The 18,130-nt window shown below is 40.8% G+C and overlaps 2 long non-coding RNA genes across 2 annotated transcripts in view; one reads left to right on the top strand and one right to left on the bottom strand.

The window, feature by feature from the left end:
* The window catches only part of LOC132682216 (uncharacterized), a 105,343-nt gene that overhangs the window by 80,931 nt on the left and 6,282 nt on the right, over positions 1–18,130 (bottom strand). The gene's annotated exons all lie outside the window — the stretch shown is intronic.
* LOC132682217 (uncharacterized) lies at positions 671–16,291 on the top strand. The gene is made up of 3 exons (XR_009611545.3): positions 671–1,403; positions 9,854–10,165; positions 16,128–16,291. It is a non-coding gene; the product is annotated as an uncharacterized LOC132682217 (long non-coding RNA).

The following is an 18,130-nucleotide window of genomic DNA, read 5'->3' as shown; positions in this document are numbered from 1 at the left end:
GGTAACCATCTGTTTGTTCTCTATAGTTAAGGGTCTGTTTTGGGGTTTGTCTCTTTTTCTTTGTTCATCTGTTTTCTTTCTTAAATTTCACGTGAATAAAATCATATGGTATCTATCTTTCTCTGACAGACTTATTTCACTAGGCATTATACAAAGATGGTTTTTTTATTAAAAAATTTTTTTCCAATGTTTTATTTATTTTTGAGAGCGAGAGACAGAGTGTGAGCGGGGGAGGAGCAGAGAGAGAGAGGGAGACACAGAATCCGAAGCAGGCTCCAGGCTCCGAGCTGTCAGCACAGAGCCCGATGCGGGGCTCAAACCCACAAACTGTGAGATCATGACCCGAGCCGAAGTCTGACGCCCAATCGACAAGCCACCCAGGCGCCCCACAAAGATGGTTTTCCACAAAAATTGGTACAAGATGCGCTGGTTTCTGTAATGGAAATTATGGATTAATTCTGGTCCATCTATAACTTATTATCTGTGCTTATTGCAAAACACCTAAAAGACAACTGGAATAATCCAACTAGTATAAGCAAGTACGACAGACTTGATATGAACCTCATTATTCTACAATTGTGTCTGATGGTGTAAAGCATGTAGGTGAACAAGAAGTGGACCAGTGAGAGGATCTACATTTTAATACTAGTCCTGCTCCTAGATGGCTATAGAACCTGAATGACTTCTTTACACTTTCTTGGCTTCGGTGCTCTTATCTGTAAAACGATTAGAAAATGTTTTGGGTCGAACGGAGTTCTCCAAAAAGATGCTGCGATCCTAAGCCTCAGTACCTGTGAATGTGACCTTATATGGAAATAGGCTCTCAGCAGATAATAAAGTTAAGATGAGGTCACAAAGGTGGGCCCTACACCAATATGACCGTGTCCAAGTAAAAAGGGGGAAGTTTGGACATAGAGACAGAAATACCAGGAGAAAGCCACGTGAACATGGAGACAGAGATCGGGGCACTATGTCTATAAGCCAAGGACCACTGAAGTCTGCAAGGAAACCATCAGGAGCTAGGAAGAGACACGGAACAGATTCTTCCTCACAATGAACCATCCACACCGACACACTGGTTTTAGACATCCGGCCTCCAGAACTGTGACACAATATGAACGATGCATTTCTCTTAAGCCACCAATTTGCGGTATCGTATTCGAGCAGCCCTCACAAACTAAGACGTGAGAGAGAACTTGTCAGTATTTTATAGGGTCTAAAATTGAAGAATTCTACGAAAGACAAGTGTTCGGAAAAAATTCTTGTATTCAGTAGTCTGCAGTATACCACCAGTCTTTCAATGGAAAATGCAAAACGGATCCTCTACAATGATATGCAAGGGATGACAAACTTTTCCTGCAGGAACAGACAGTAAACGTTTTAGGCTTTGTGGGCCACGTAAGGTCTCTGTCATATTGTTATTTTTTAACAACTCTTTAAAAACGTAAAATTCCTTCTTAGGCGAAGGGATGTACAAAAACAGGGCTCAGGCTAAACTGGACCCACAGTTCGCTGAACCCCGATGTAGAGGGCTAACACAACCTTAGGCTCCTTTTCTTCAGAATTCCAAGCCCAAGGGAAACCATTTCAAACTCTTTTTTTCACAAGTAGGTGAAAGATATTTTACACCAGACCAGGCATGCTTCCAATATCCTTAGGGCTAGCTGTCCCTTCTTGACTACTGTTACTATTGTAACTATTAGAGTAGTCCAAAGGATAGCAACTTTTTCCATTTTTCCTTTGGTTACTCCCAATAAGGGGCATGCACACACAAATTACTAATGACTGTCAGTGACAGATTCTCAGAAGGATTAGTACCCCCATTCTATTTCCAGGGCCACTCCCCAAAGATACCCCAAGGATATGCGGCTTTCATAGCTCACAAAATGACTGACATCTAGGGGTTTAAATAGTTAAGGTGCTTTTCATAGCCATCAGGTATTGTGGATCTGATAGCGGCAGGGCTAAGTATACAGAAAGTAGGGCAATGGCCAGAGACTTAACATTCCGAAATGATGTCACGAGTCTATTACTGTTGCTTTTCCTTCCCTTTATTATTATTTTTAATGTTTATTCATTTTTGAGACATGGAGACAGAGCATGAGTGGGGAGGGGCAGAGAGAGAGAGGGAGTCACTGAATCTGAAGCAGGCTCCAGGTTCTGAGCTGTCAGCACAGAGCCGGATGCAGGGCTCAAACCCACGGACTGTGAGATTATGACCTAAGCCAAAGGACGACACTTAACTGACTGAGCCACCCAGGCACCCCATTCCTTCTCTTTCTTAAAAATTTTTTTGAGAGACAGCGAGTGAGAGAGAGAGAACTCATGAGCAGGGGAGGGGCAGAGAGAGAGAGAGAGACAGAGAGAGAGAGGGAGAGACACCATGGAGCCCAATGCAGGGCTCAATACCACGAACCATGAGATCATGACCTGAACTGAAATCAAGAGTCGGACCCTCAACCGACTGAGCCACCCATGCACCCCTCCTCTTTTTCTAAATTGGGCCACTGCTGTTTTCTCACTAGATGGTTTATGTCAAGTGAATAACCTAGTACCTAGCATAAAATAGCCACTCCATAAATGTTAAGGCTCTCTCTCCTCCTTCAACTGGGCTATTCAAGTGTTTCTTCTACAAAGTGAAGACTAAAAACAACATGGATGACTTTCCTGCTGTTTAGGGAAAATAACTAAAGCCTGTTAAGAGAACATATCTGAAAATATAAAGACTGAAGGTAAAAGAGCCAGCTACGTGGAGCGGATGTGTGTTGGATAGGGTCGGATAGGGTAGGGTGAAGGAGGGTAAAGAAATAAAAGGAAAAAGGATTATAGCCATGGTGGTAGGATAAAGAATAAGAAGATACTTCTAATCTATTCTATTTCAAACACTAGATCATAACTTAATTTGGAAAAGTTTCCTATGATTCATACCTGATTTCTGTTCCTGTAACAAAAATTTTTGGCTTTGAAAAAATATCAATTATTAAACATCAGGTGTAAGGGTAGAAATGGCCCCTGTATTAGATTGCATGGGCTGCCATAGCATACGACTACAGACATGAGTGGCTAATACAATAGAAATTTATTTCTGAAGGTTACAAGTCCAAGATCAAGGTGTCAGCAGGTTTGGTTTCTTCGGAGGCCTTTCTCCTTGGGGTGTAGATGGTCACTTTCTCACTGGATCCTCATGTGGTCTTCCCTCTGCACATGAGCAGGTCTGTATTCTAATCTCCTTTCCTTATAAAAACACCTGTCATAATGGATTAGGGCTCATCCTGAAGATTTCATTTTAACTTAATGACCTTTTAAGACCTGCCCTCCAAATATAGTCACATTCTGAGGTACTGGGAATTAAAGCTTCGATATATGAATTTGGGAGGGGACACAATTCAGCCCGTAACAGGCCCAAAACTTGTCAGCACTGTAGTTTGCATTAATAGTAGTGACTGCATCTGTGTTTACCTAAATGTCACATCTGCAAATGAAAGAATACCACATGGTGATCTGAATTCATTAAAAGGAATCTCTCCCTTTTATCTATACAAACCCAAATCTATGAGTTGTATACATGATTGACTTGATAAATTGCCAGGGCTGGCCCAGGTCTGTAGACAGACCACAAGGAACACCTCTGAGAGATCCCTTTCCTAATCTTAGCTTCTTCGCTGGCTTGCCACAAAACCTAAAATTCTTTTATTCTATTCCTTCACTGGCATTTTATTTCCTCTGAAAATGTAATTTCTGGAGGAGTAATACATTAAGTGATCATCAGACATTAACACCTTAGGGTAGAACAGCTAAGATCACAGTGTTATAATAAATAACTAATTCCATCAGATGGAATGTTCTTTATTATTCCTCTAACATTGGAATGTTAATGACCATCTCCCTTAATAATAAGTTTTAAGATAAAAAGACAAATGACATGCATAAAAACATCTCCTAATAAAGAAACTTGAGAAGAATAAGGGGAAGGTGGTGAAATTAACATTTTTGAGTCTCTGTTCTGTATCATGCACTCTGCTAAGTGCTTAATTTTTATTATTATTTTTCTTTTTTTGTGAGAGCTTAAGTCAGGGAGGGCCAGAGAGAGAGAGAGAGAGGTAACAGAGGATCCAAAGCGGGCTCTGCGCTGACAGCAGTGAGCCTGATGAGGGGCTCGAACTCAGAATCTGTGAGATCATGACCTGAGCCAAAGTCGGACACTCAACTGACTAAGCCACCTAGGCATCCCAAATTTTCATTATTTTTTAAATCGAGGTATAACTGGCATATAACACTTCCTAGCTTCAGGTGTACAACATAATAATTTAGTATTTATATACAATGGGAAATGATCACCACAGTAAGTTTATTTAAAAAACATTTTTTAAAATTAAATTCAACTTGGGGTGCCTGGGTGGCTCAGTCGGTTGAGCAACCGACTTTGGCTCAGGTCATGGCCTCGCGGTCTCTGAGTTTGAGCCCCGCGTCGGGCTCTGTGCTGACCGCTCAGAGCCTGGAGCCTGCTTTGGATTCTGTGTCTCCCTCTCACTCTGCCCCTCCCCAACTCATGCTCTGTCTCTGTCTCAGAAATAAACATTAAAAAAATTTTTTAAATTAAATTCAAGTTAATGTATAGTGTAGTACTGGTTTCCAGAGAATTTAGTGATTCATCACATATAACACCCAGTGCTCATCCCAACAAGTGCCCTTCTTCATGCCTATCACCCATTCAGCCCATCCCCCTACCCACCTCCCCTCCAGCAACCTTTGGTTTGTTCTTTACATTTAAGAGTCTCTTATGGTTTGCCTTTCTTTTTTAATGTTTTATTTATTTATTTTTGGGAGGGTGAGAGTGTGGGCGAGCAGGGCGGGATCACAGAGGGAGGGAGAGAGAGAATCCAAAGCAGGCTCTGCAATGTCAGCACAGAGCCTAATGTGGGGCTTGATCTCACAAACTGTGAGATCATGACCTAAGCAGAAATCAAGAGTCAGACACTTGGGGCGCCTGGGTGGCTCAGTCAGTTGATCATCTGACTCCTGATCTCCGCTCAGGTCATGATCACACGGTTCATGAGTCCAAGCCCTGCATCAAGCCCTGCGTCAGGATTCTCTCTCCCTCTCTCTGCTCCACTTGTGCTCTCTAAGTAAATAAACATTAAAAAAAAAAAAAAAGAGAGAGAGAGGTGCTTAACTGAGCCACCCAGGTGCCCCCTTCTGTTTTGATCTTATTTTTGATTGCTGAGTCATATTCCATTGTATATACACACACATCTTTATCCGTTCATCAGTTGACCCACAGTAAGTTTAATTACCATCTGTCACCAAAGAAAATTTTTTCTTGTGAAACTTTAGCAACTTTCAAATATGCAAAATGATATTATTGACTATAGTCACCATACTGTACGTTACAACCCATGACTTACTTATAACTGGAAATTTGCACCTTTTTTTTTTTTTTAAACGTTTTATTTACTTTTGAGACAGGGAGAGACAGAGCATGAACAGGGGAGGGTCAGAGAGAGGGAGACACAGAATCTGAAACAGGCTCCAGGCTCTGAGCTGTCAGCACAGAGCCCGACGCGGGGCTCGAACTCACGGACTATGAGATCATGACCTGAGCCGAAGTCGGCCGCTTAACCGACTGAGCCACCCAGGCACCCCAGAAGTTTGCACCTTTTGATCCCTTTCATACCCATTTTGCCCACCCCCCAAACCCATCCTCTCTGGCAACCCACAATCTGTTGTCTCCACCTATGAGTTTTCTTTTGGTTTTTTTAGGTTCTAAATATAAGTGAAATCATAGGATATTTGTCTTTCTCTGATTTATTTTACTTTGCATAATTCCCTCAAGGCCCATCCATGTTGTCCCAAATGGCAGGATTTCCTTCATTTTGATGACCAATCAGTATTCCATTGTGTGTGTGTGCGTATCACACTTGTTTCCATATCTTGGCTATTGTAAATACTTTGCAATGCTGTTGCAGTGAGCATAGGGATGCATCTATCTTTTCAAATTATGGTTTTCATATTCTTCATATAAACACCCTGAAGTGAAATTACTGGATATATAATAGTTCTATTTTTAACTTTCTGAGGAACCTCCATACTGTTTTCCACAGTGGCTGCAACAATTTACATTCCCACCAACAATGCACATGGGTTCCTTTTTCTCTATAACCTTGACAACATTTGGTATCTTGTCTTTTTGATAACTGCCATTCTAACAGGTGTTAGGTGACACCTCATTGTGGTTTTGATTTGTGTTTATTTGATGATGAGTAATTTTGAGCATCTTTTCATGTGCCTGTTGGTCATCTGTATGTCTTCTTTGGAAAACTGTCTCTTCAGGTTCTCTGCTCACTTTTTAATTGGATTGCTTGTTTTTCTGCCATTGAGTTGTATGAATTCTTTATAATACTAACCCCTTATCAAATATATGATTTGCAAATATTTTTTCCCGTTCAGTAGGTTGCCTTTTCATTTCATTGACGATCTCCTTTGCTATGCAGAAGCTTTTTAGTCTGATGTAGTCCCACTTGTTTACTTTTGCTTTTGTTGCCTTTGCCTTTGTGGGTCAATTCCAAAAAAAATCATCGTTAAAACTGATGTTGGGGAGCTTATCATCTATAGTTTCTTCTAGGAGTTTTATGGTTTCAGGTCTTACATTCAAGTACGTCATCCATGAAGAGTTAATTTTTGTTTATGGTATAAGACAGTACTCTATTTTCATTCTTTTGCATGTGATATCCAGTTCTCCCAGCATCATTTATTGAAGAGACTGTCCGTTCCCCACTATTTATTCTTGGCTCCTTTGCTGTAAACAAATTGACCATATGGCCTTTATTGTGGTGAGATATGTCCCCTCTATACCCAATTTGTTGGGAGTTTTTATCATAAAGTGATGTTAAATTTCGTCAAATGCTTTTTTTGCACCTACTGAGGTGGTTAGATTATTTTTACTCTTCATTTTGTTAATGTGGTGTATGTTGATTGATTTGCAATCATCAGATATTCAACCATCTTTACATCATTGGAATAAATCCCACTTGATTATGATATTTGATCCTTTTAAGGTATGTTGAATCCAGTTTACCAATACTGTGTTTAGGGTTGTTGCGTTTATGTTCATCAGGGATATTGGCCTATAGTATTTTTTCCATGGTATCTTGTCTGGTTTTGGTATCAGGGTAATGCTGGCCTTATAAAATGAGTTGGTAAGTGTCCCCTCCTCTTCCATTTTTTGGAAGACTTTGATAGAGAATGGTATTAAATCTCTGAAAAACAAAAATCTCCTGGGCACCATGGTGGCTCAGTCAGTTAAGCGTCCAACTCTTGATCTCAGCTCGGGTCTTGATCTCAGGGTTGTGAGTTCATGCCCAGCGTGGAACCTACTTAAACAGAGGAAAAAAAGAAGAAAGAAAAAAAAAAACCACTTTTTTCAATGTCTGGTAGAATTCGCTAGTGAAGCTGCTTGGTCCTGGACTTTTTGCTGGGAGTTTTTTGATTACTGACTTAATTTCCTTGCTAGTAACTGGTCTATTCAGATTTTCTATTTCTTCATGATTCAGTCTTAGAAGATTGTATGCTTCCAGAAATTTATCCATTTCTTCTAGGTTGTCCAATTTGCTGGCATACGATCATTCATAGTAGTCCCTTATGAGCCTTTGTATTTCTTTGGTAGCAGTTGTAACTTCTCCTTTTTCACTTCTGATTTTATTTTAGCCCTCTCTCATTTTCTTAGTCTAAAAGTCTGTCAATTGTTTATGTTTTGAAAAGATATCAAAAGATAGCTTTTCTTTTTCTGATAGAAACATAACTACCCCAGCTTTCTTCTGGCTGCTATTTGTATGAAACATGTTTTTCCATCCCTTCACTTTCAGTCTGTATGTTCTTGCAGGTGAAGCCTCTTGCAGGTAGTATATAGGAGGGTCTTGTTTTTCTTACCCATTCAGCTACTCTGTGTCTTTTGATTGGTGAATGTAGTATATTTACATACAATTATTGGTAAGTGTGTATTTATTGCCATTTGTTGTTTTCTGTTTCATAGCTCCTCTCTGTTCCTTTATTATTCTCTTACTCTCTTCCCTTGTGGTTTGATGACTTTCTGTAGTGTTATGCTTAGATTCCTTTCTTGTTATCTTTTATATAACTTCTACAAGTTTGTTCTGTGGTTATGAGATTTACACTTATATATGTTATACCTAACAGTCTAAGTTGATAGCAAGTTTAAACACATCCTAAAACTACATTTTTATTCCTCTGTCTATGTTTTATTTGATGTCACATTTTATATCTTTTAATTGTGTATTCCTTAACTATTAAATTTGTTACTTTTTACTACTTGTCTTTTAGCCTTCATACTAGCTTTCTAAGTAATTAATCCACTACCTTTACTACATATTTACCTTTACCAGTGAGATTTTTTACTTTTATATGTTTTCTTAGTGCCCTTTCTTTTCAGCTTGAAGAAATTCTTTTAACACTTTTTGTAAAGCCAGTTTAATGATGAATTCCTTCAGTATTTCCTTGTCTGGAAAACTCTTTATCCCCTCCTTAATTCTGAATGATAACCTTGCTGGGTAAAGCATTCTTGGTTGGAAGTTTTTTTTCATTCGGTACTTTGATTATATCATGCCACTCCCTTGGCCTGCAAAGTTTTGGCCAAAAAAACCCTGCTGATAGTTGCATAGAGGTTCCCTCGTCCGTAACATGTTGTTTTTCTCTTGCTGCTTTTAAGATTCTCTTTAACTTTTGACATTTTAATTATCATTTGTCTTGGTGTAGAACTCTTTGGGGTCATCTTATTTGGAACTTTCTGGGCTTCCTGGATCTGAGTGTCTTTTCCACAGCCAGGCAATCAAGGGGCGTCCTCTATGTGGACCATGCACCTGCCAGCTTTAAAAAGGCAGCCGGAGAGCACAGGGGTAGGGCACGCCTGCCAGCTTTAGCAATGTAGCGGGGGAGCACGTGGACTGGGTATGCTTGCCAGCTTTAGTGGGGCAGAAGGGTGCCGTGACTGTTACGTGCCTGCTGGTGCCACCAAGGTAGGAGAGCACAAAAGTGGCACCTGCCAGTGCCTCTGTCCCCAGAGGAAGCTGCGACAAGTCCCTACTCCTCTGGCAGATGCTTCAAGATTAGCAAACGAAGCTCCTTCATATCAAGTCTAGGTGCTTTTCAAACCGCTGCTTTTGTGCCGGGCCATGGGGTGAGTGACTCTGCATACAAGACCCTTAAGAAAGGATCTCAGTTCCTAGCAGCCTTTTGGTTCTCCTAGACACGTAAGCCTCGCTGGTTTTAAACGCCAGTTGTTTTAAAGGTGTGTCTCTTCGACGCGGATCACAAGAGTTGGGGGGACTAACGTGAGGCAGGAATCCCTTGCTCCCCAGGGAGAAGTGCCGTATTTGTGGGCTCTCTTCCGGCTGTGGGCTGCTGTGCTGGAGATGGGGTGGTCAGCGAGACTACACCTCTGCCTCTCCTACCGGTCTCTATGTGGCCCTTTTATCCTTTGCTGTAGAGGTGCCGTCTCTGGAACTGTTCCACATGTAGCTGTAAATCTGGTGTGTCTGTGGGAGGACAAGAGTTTAGGACCTTCCTACGCTGCCATCTTGAACTGCTTTTGCTCAGTACTTTAGAAAGCGAATCATTCAATCCTGAAAATAAGTCTGTAGAGTAGTAGTACCCTCATTTTACAGATGAGGAGTCAGGCTCAGATAAATTAACATCACAGAGTTTGCTGGTTGGTAAGGAGAGACTGAAACCCATGTTTTGCTCTGTGGCTTGCTCGTCTGGTGCCTGTGGTCAAACTACTGGTGCTGAGCTTTAGTTTTCTCATTTTGAAAATGAAGATAATAATGATATTTACTTTTTGTAGCACTGTTGTGAAGTTTACATGAGAATCAGCACACACAACAGTGTGGCAGAATGCAAGAGAACCGATAGCAAACCACTTGTGAGACCAGCTTTAAGAAGCCTTGTAGCCTTCTGCTTTTGCCCTCTTGGAATACTCTGCTGCCATGGTAGGAAGCCCAAGGGAGATGACGAATGAAGAGACCCTGCTCGGAGACAGAGAGAGATGCCCAGCTGGCAGGAAGCACCCTGGCCTCAGATATGTCAGCGCAGCCGTCTTAGACCCTTCTGCCCCGGGCCAGCTGCCAGCTAACCGCAGCTGTGTGAGTGGATCCAGGTGAGACCGGCAGAAAAACTGTACAGTTACATACAGAATTGTGAGAAATAAACATTTTTTAAAGCCACAAAATTGTGGAGCAGTTTGCTGTATAACAAACGATCATTAGACTAAAACATGTTAGTTTACTACTCCAAGTTCAAAGTAGAAGAATGAGACAAGAACTTCATAATCCACACCCTAAAGGTTTCACACCCCCAAATTTCCAAGTTTGAAAAACTGATTTTCCTAGGCAAACCGTAAGACACTCTTGACTACAGAGAACAAACTAAGGGTTGCTGGAGGGGAGCTGTTGGGGGCTGGTGATGGGCATCAAGGAGGGCACCTGTGATGAGCACTGGGTGCTGTATGTAAGTGATGAATCACTGAGCTCTACATCTGAGAAACACTACACTATAGGTTAACTTGAATTTAATAAAATCTTAGAAGAAAAAAAAGAGAAAAACTGATTTTTCTAAAGGCAGAAAATGTAGAGTCTTAGAACTTGTATCTCCCAACCTGCAGGCTCTGTTTGTCTGATGTGATCAACACTCTTGATAAGCCCTGAGGAAGAACGATTATTTAGTTTAAACCAGGCTGAAGTGAGGTAAGGAGTTCTAAAGTACAAGTGATCTAACTGACCCTAACTCATTCATTTCCCTTGTCTTCGAGAGGCACACCGTCAGTCTCTCATCTACATTCTCCCCCGTGGCACGTGATCAGGAATGTCCTCAGTTTATCAGACTACGTTTCAAGGTTATCCTTCCAATTATGACATGTAAACATTCTCATTTCTGCCTACTTATTGATTATTCCCAAATCTGTATCTACAGCCCAGATGTCTCTCTTGAGATCAAGACTCACATCTCTTAACTGCCTGATGGAATAATCTCACGGAGGGACCCCAGAGTCAGTTTGAAACTGAACTAATCATTTGCTCCTCTCTTTCTCTTCTCCCTCTATTGTGAATACCTTTCTCTCCTTCTATACTACCAGACAAAGTCTTTTTTTTTATTACAATTTTTTTTTGACATTTATTTATTTTTGAGAAACAGAGAGAGACAGAGCATGATCGGGGAGGGGCAGAGAGAGAGGGAGACACAGAATCTGGAAGCGGGCTCCAGGCTCCGAGCTGTCAGCACCAAGCCCGACGCGGGGCTCAAACTTCACGAATCGCGAGATCATGACCTAGGCCGAAGTCGGACGCTTAACCAACCGAGCCACCCAGGCGCCCCACTACCAGATGAAGTCTTATTTGGACATCGTTTCTTCTGAGAGATCTTTTAAAAATCTCTGGGCTAGGTTAGGTGCTAAGCCTTTCTTGAAATTTCAGCACTTATTTTGGCTACATTTGCATTATGTACAACTGTACATATTATTAAAATCGTAGACTTTGTATACCTTATTACAATTGTACTTATTTTACTATTCACTCAATAAATACAACACGTAAACTGGCATATGATGCAGTAAAGAAAAACAAAGTAGCATAAAGGGCTGCATCTACCTAGTGAAAGGGGTGTCCTTTTCCATTTGCATAAAGAGAAAAAGCTTTAAACAATGGCAATAAACTGCTCTCCAACAGGGGTGTGTGTGTGCACGTGTGTAGAGAAGGAATCTGTAGGCACGTATAGATTTTGAGCCTAGTGAGAAGGGAAGCCACTGGAATGTTTTGAGCAAAGAAATGACATGCCCTTACTGATGTTTTTAGTGATACACTGGTTGGCAGATGGAGAATAAACCGTGGGGAGGGAAGGAAGTAGGGAGAAGAGGAGACTATTGCTATAATCCAATGGTCCTCAACTGGAGGCAATTTTGCTCCCAAGGGGACATTTTAGCAATGTCTGGTGACATTTTTGGTGGTCACAACTGTGAGAGGCACTTGCTACTTGTGTCTAGTGGCTAAAAGCTAGTGATACCACGAAGTATCCTACAATGCATGGGTCAGCCCATCCCCCCAAAAAGAACTACTGGCTGCAAATGTCAATAGGGCTGAGTTTGAGAAACTGTTCTCATCTGTCATAGAATGGTGGCATGGATTAAGATGGTCGTGGTGACAGTTCAAGACGTGCTTAGTTCTGGATAGATTTTAAAAGGAGAGGGGCCACCTGGGTGGCTCAGCTGGTTAACGGTCTGACTCTTGGTTTCGACTCAGGTCATGATCTCATGGTTTGTGAGATCGAGCCCCGCATTGGGTTCTGTGCAGCGTAGAGCCTGCTTGGGATTCTCTGTCCCTCTCCCACTCATGCTGCTCTCTCTCTCTCAGAATAAATAAATAAACTTAAAAAAAAAAAAAAAAGGTAGAGCTGACTGGGGATACCTGAGTGGCTCAGTTGGTTAAGCAACAGACTCTTCATTTCAGCTCAGGTTATGATCTCAGGGTTCATGAGTTCAAGCCCCACATCAGGCTCTGTACTCCCTCTCTCTCTGCCTCTCCCCCACTCTCGTGGGCGTGCGCTCTCTCTCAAAAAAGAATAAATACATTTTAAAAAAAAGTAGAGCTGACTGTATGTGTTGTGGGATTAAATGTATAGTATGAGGGAAAAAGAGGCAGAGAGGATATCAAACTTTCTCACTTGAGCAACTGTAAGAATGAAGTGCCTAGTATTGAGAGGAGGAAGAATGTGGAAGCAGTGAGTAGGGAGGAGGTGCTCTGTTTTGTTTGCAGGTGAGAAGTGACTGATGAGACTCAAGCAATTCAGTTTTAGACATATTAAATGTTGAACTTTGTCTATCTACCTGGCGTCAAGTGAACGTATCAAGTAGGCAGATCGATACGTGAGCCTGAAGCTCTGGGCAGAGGCTGGGGCTGGAGACAGGCACTTGGGAGTTTCAGCATCTATACAGTACTAACAGCTACAGGACAGGAGAAGACTAGTTAGGGAGGGAATGAAAACTGAGACAAGATCTGGGTTCCGAAGCATTTCAATGCTTAAAGGGGAGGGAAATCGGCATCACCTACTAAAAAGGCAAAGGAGAAGGACTGAGGTAAGAGAACCAAGAGTCAGTGAGAACGAGGAGCTGTGTCAAACGCTGCTGAGAGGGAAAGGGAAAGTGAGGGCTGAGAAATGACCACAAGATCTGGCAACACGGATGTCGATGCTGATGTGGAAATGAACAGTGCCGGTGGGAGGCAGGAATGAAAGCCTGACTGGCCTGGATGCCAAAGAGTTCATAGCAGAGGAAGGTAGAGACAGTGGCTGTAAGCAGTGATACACTCTCTTGCGGTCTTTGTAAAGCTGAGTAAAAAAACAGGTAATATCCGGAGGAGGATTTTTTCCCTCCCAACTTAGGGTACATGTTCGAACCTTCAGAAAACTTGACAGTATGACAAAACTGCTTATATCTACAACAGACTCAACATTTAACACTATCATGTGTTTTCCTATTTGTACACATGTATACACACACACACACCCTCCCGAACACTGAAGGTAACTTCATCTCTAAATATACTTCAGATACATCTCCTAAAAAAAAAAAAGAAAGGCAATTCTCCGACACAAACGTAATAACCATTAACAACACATCTAGGAAAATAAAATGTACACTCCCAAATACAGCTTGTTGCTAGGCATATTAAAATCCCCCCCAAATAGGTTTTGCAGCAGTTTTTCTCAAACCAGGATTATTTTTTTTAATTTTTTTAATGTTTATTTATTTTTGAGACAGAGAGAGACAGAGCATGAACGGGGGAGGGTCAGAGAGAGAGGGAGACACAGAATCTGAGACAGGCTCCAGGCTCTGAGGAGTCAGCACAGAGCCCGACGCGGGGCTCGAACTCACATACCGCGAGATCGTGACCTGAGCCGAAGTCGGACGCTTAACCGACTGAGCCACCCAGGCGCCCCTCAAACCAGGATTTAATCAAAGTCTACGCATTACATTTGGTTATCATGTTCCTTTGGTGTCTCTTAATGAGTTTTTGAAAAGACCTGTCTTACAGAATGGACCTGACTGATTCCTGGTGAAGCCACTTAACTTGTTCTTCTGTCCTGGAAGGGAAGAGTTTGTAAAAAGTAGTAAATATATTCATTATTCTTGGCATAATATCCTAAAATTAACACTTCCCAAGTTTCTGTATCTCTCTGCCCTTTCATTTTACAAAAATTCTCAATTTATTCCAGGATTTTTTTTTCCATTTAACTGCCTCCTGTAAGCTCTAAAGACTCAACTGAGCAACTTACAGGGTTTATACATTCCATAGTCAGAAAAAATAGACTACAGCCTCTCACTATAAGAATCATGGGGATCTCATCCTAAAGCTAATCAGTACTGACACCAAACATTTTATTGGTTAAGCACAACAAACTACATTTGGAAAGTAAAATGAATTCTCTGAAATTTCTTTCCTGATTAGCAAAATAGTGCCTCCTAATAATTGAGGGTGAAAGCTGCTGTGAAATATGCCCACGTGACCAGAAATTACAACAGCCAAAAGAGTGCACAGTCTGGTGCTGGTATGCTCTATACACCATTCTATGTAGTAAAGAACTTAAATACAGATGCAAGATTTGATTAAACTTGTATTTGGCCTTCTATAACTGGTCAGTCAGGCATAAATGCTTTACACAACTTAATGGACGTTCTTCAAGCAAGTTAAAATGCAAACTGACCCAACAATGTTTAGGACTAGAATTCTAAAGAACATTTAGGCATTATCAATTTGTCATAAAACATTTTCTGCCACAATCTTAAAACTGTCTTTTCCACAGTGTTAGAAAGCATTAGAAACAGAATGATTTTATACAAATGATTAAACAGTATACAGATTTTATACTGTTTGATCCAATAAATGTTTCATGTTCCCCCTTACATTGCTATTTATTTTTTGCTATGTTACAAAACCTGCATTTAGCATGGCATATGAAATATCATAAAATAAATGAATTCATCTCATTTACGAGTTCATAAGAGTTCATCGCACATGGTGAAATAAATGACTAAAATAAAATGGTTAATGATTTTTTCCCAAAGATTTCATGGGGCTCGAACTCACAACTCTGTGATCAAGAGTCACAAGCTCTACCGACAGAGGCAGCCAGGAGCCCCAGAACGGTTAATGATTTTTAACCATTTCCTTGCACTTACTTGGACTTCTTTAGTGCTTTGCATTAGAATTTTAATCAAACCACTGATGCTTATTTTAAGTGATATTTTTCAACCCTTTTGGGCCTATGGTTTATTTCAGCGAGGTAAATGACCTTCACTAGCCACCTAGTCCCACCTCATTCTGATTACTACTGCAAAAAACCCCTTACTTCAATAAATTAGAAGCTAGGGACCAGACTTCATGAAGCACCTCCCAGAAGTAAATTAATTCATGTTAAAATAAAAATTGTAGCTATTATCACCTGTAATTATAAGTCTGCCTGTAGGTCATCTCAACTTTCAGACTGTCTGGAAGATCATAAAAACCACTGGTAGTCCCTGATCACGTTATGTAAACTTCTCATTTAGATGGAGCTAGATGAGAAGGAGGGGCCAGCAGCAGAAAATTATCCTCTCAACCTATTCTCCAGCTAGGAAACTATGTTACTCAATCATTTGATCTCAAATGAAGCAAAGTGAAGTAACAAAATCAAACTAACACGTTATATAACTGTGGCAGCCAGCTTCAAGATGGCCTCTAGCGAGCCCTGCCTCTAAGTATTCACACCCTCGTGTGGGTCCCTCCCACAGTAGATCAGGGTGGGTCTGTGCCGGAGAGTGATGGCATCATTTTTTTTTTTTTTTTTTTTTTTTTGAGAGAGAGCATGCATGGGATGGGGGTGGGGGTGGGGGGGGAGAAGAAGGGAGAGAATCTTAAGCAGGTTCCATGCTCAGCCTGACACAGGGCTGAATCTTAAAACCATGAGATCATGACCTGAGCCAAAATCAAGAGTTCAACACTTAAATGACTGAGTCACCCAGGTGCCCCAAATGGTATATTACTTCTAAAGCCAGGTTATAAAAGACACTATGGTTTCCGCCTCTCTTTCAGATCACCTACTCTGGTGGAAAGCCAGCTGTCATGTCAAGGGACATGCATGCAGCTTTCAGATGACTGCAATCACATGAGACTCTGAATTGGAACCACCCAGCTAAAATACTTCCAGATTCCTACCCATCAGAAACTGTGTTTAATAATAAATATCTATGGTTTAAGCCTTTGGGGGTACTTTCTTGCACAGCAAAATGTAACTATACAATGATATATACTAATTTAACTGGTTGAAGTTATAGCTATATAACATCCCACTTAAGTATTAAAAATCACAGCGTCCTGATGCAATGCAAGGTATTAAAAGAAATCCACTAACAAATACCTATCGAGTACCACTGACGACAAGAAAGCTTTGTCACACTGCACATGAAACTTCCTTAAAGTAATATTCATGGCTGATCTCCACTTTCTCACTAACTCCTCCCTGGGGTAGGAAGGAGTAACCAGTCTGATAAATTTGAGAGAAAAAATTCTGGGCTCAGCCACTTCCCTTTTTTCTTTTCTATTTGGGATTTGTCTAACTGAAGACAGCCATTTATTCTGGGCTGTTCTCTATCACACAGTAAATGTAGTGGGACAAACTCCATTCTTGTAGACAGAGAAAGGTGAGGCTGAAATCAGCCTAATTCTGGAGTGCAATACTAGGAAGTTCCTTGTTGCTGCAAACCTCAGCCACGTTTCCAAAACAACTTTTTGGGTAAACTTGTATTTGAATCTTCATCTGTGTGATTTCTACATCTTACTTCTTACCGCGATTCAAACTCCAGCAAGGAAAAAAAGGGTGTCCTTACTTATCAATCTCTAAACTAAATACACAGCACTATAATGGGTATTTCGTGTCCATATGGACTGTATCGTATATTTGGGATGTAAACTAAGATAACCTGAAGGATTAAATAATAATTACCTGTCAAATGTAAACTATAAGAAGCACATAGTTATTAATAAATAAATGAGAAAGTATGATCACTGGTAAGCATCAGAAAATCTGAAGAAGAAAGGCAAAAACACAGATGCCCAGACCCCATGCCAAACCCACAGAATTGGGAATAGGACCCAAGCAATTGCGTTTTTAGTAAGTTCCCAATATAATGCTGATTCATACCAATTTAGGAACCCGAGCTATACACAAGGAGTGCAATGACTCTGGAGAAAAAGAGACTGCTGTGAGCTATCAAAGGAAAGATTATAGCAAACAGAACTTTAAGCAAATTGTAAATGACATGCAGGGTTTAGATGAGATGGTATATAACGGAGGGAAACCAGAATGTGCTGAGGGCCTATTAACTGCCAGGCACTGTTCTACGCATCACCTCATTTAAGATAATTTCATTGCATACATGGAAAAACCGAGGCTCAGACAGATGAAATCATTTCCCTCAGGTCACAAAACTAGTTAAACGACACAGTGGGATTAGTAGACATTTTCATCATATGGATGAAATTGAGCCTCAGGGAGGTTAAGTATTTTGTTGGAAGAAACAAAATTGGAAAGTGGAAGAACTGTGATTAATAAGTGGACAAGGTGAAATCAGGTCTGTGAATCTAAAGCCTGTTTCTTTTTTTCTTTTTAGTAAGATGGAAAGGAGAGAATCTCCTTTGCTTAAAAAGAACACAAGAACAGAAAAGCAATAGTAAACTTAGAAATCAAATTAGACCATCAAAAAAATAGTCAACACTTAAACTTATGATGTGGTCAGACAACCACACATTAAAGACCACCAATGATATAAAAATCAGTTTTAAAAAGATTTTTTTTAAAAAAAGACATTCTTGAAGTTTTTTTTTTTTTAATTTTTTAAATGTTTATTTTGAGAGACAGACAGTGCAAGTGGGGGAGGGACAGAGAAAGAGGAGAGAGACAATCCCAGGCAGGGTCCACACTGCCAGCACTGAGCCCGACATGGGGCTCAAACTCACGCAACCATGAGATCATGACCCGAGCTGAGATCAAGAGTTGGACATTTAAGCGACTGAGCCATCCAGGCACCCCTTAAAAA

This window comes from Panthera onca, chromosome A1 (genome assembly GCF_046562875.1).
Source record: "Panthera onca isolate mPanOnc1 chromosome A1, mPanOnc1 haplotype 2, whole genome shotgun sequence".
Lineage (NCBI taxonomy): Eukaryota > Metazoa > Chordata > Mammalia > Carnivora > Felidae > Panthera > Panthera onca.
Note: the sequence above shows the minus strand (reverse complement) of the source record. Positions and strands in the feature narration are given on the sequence as shown.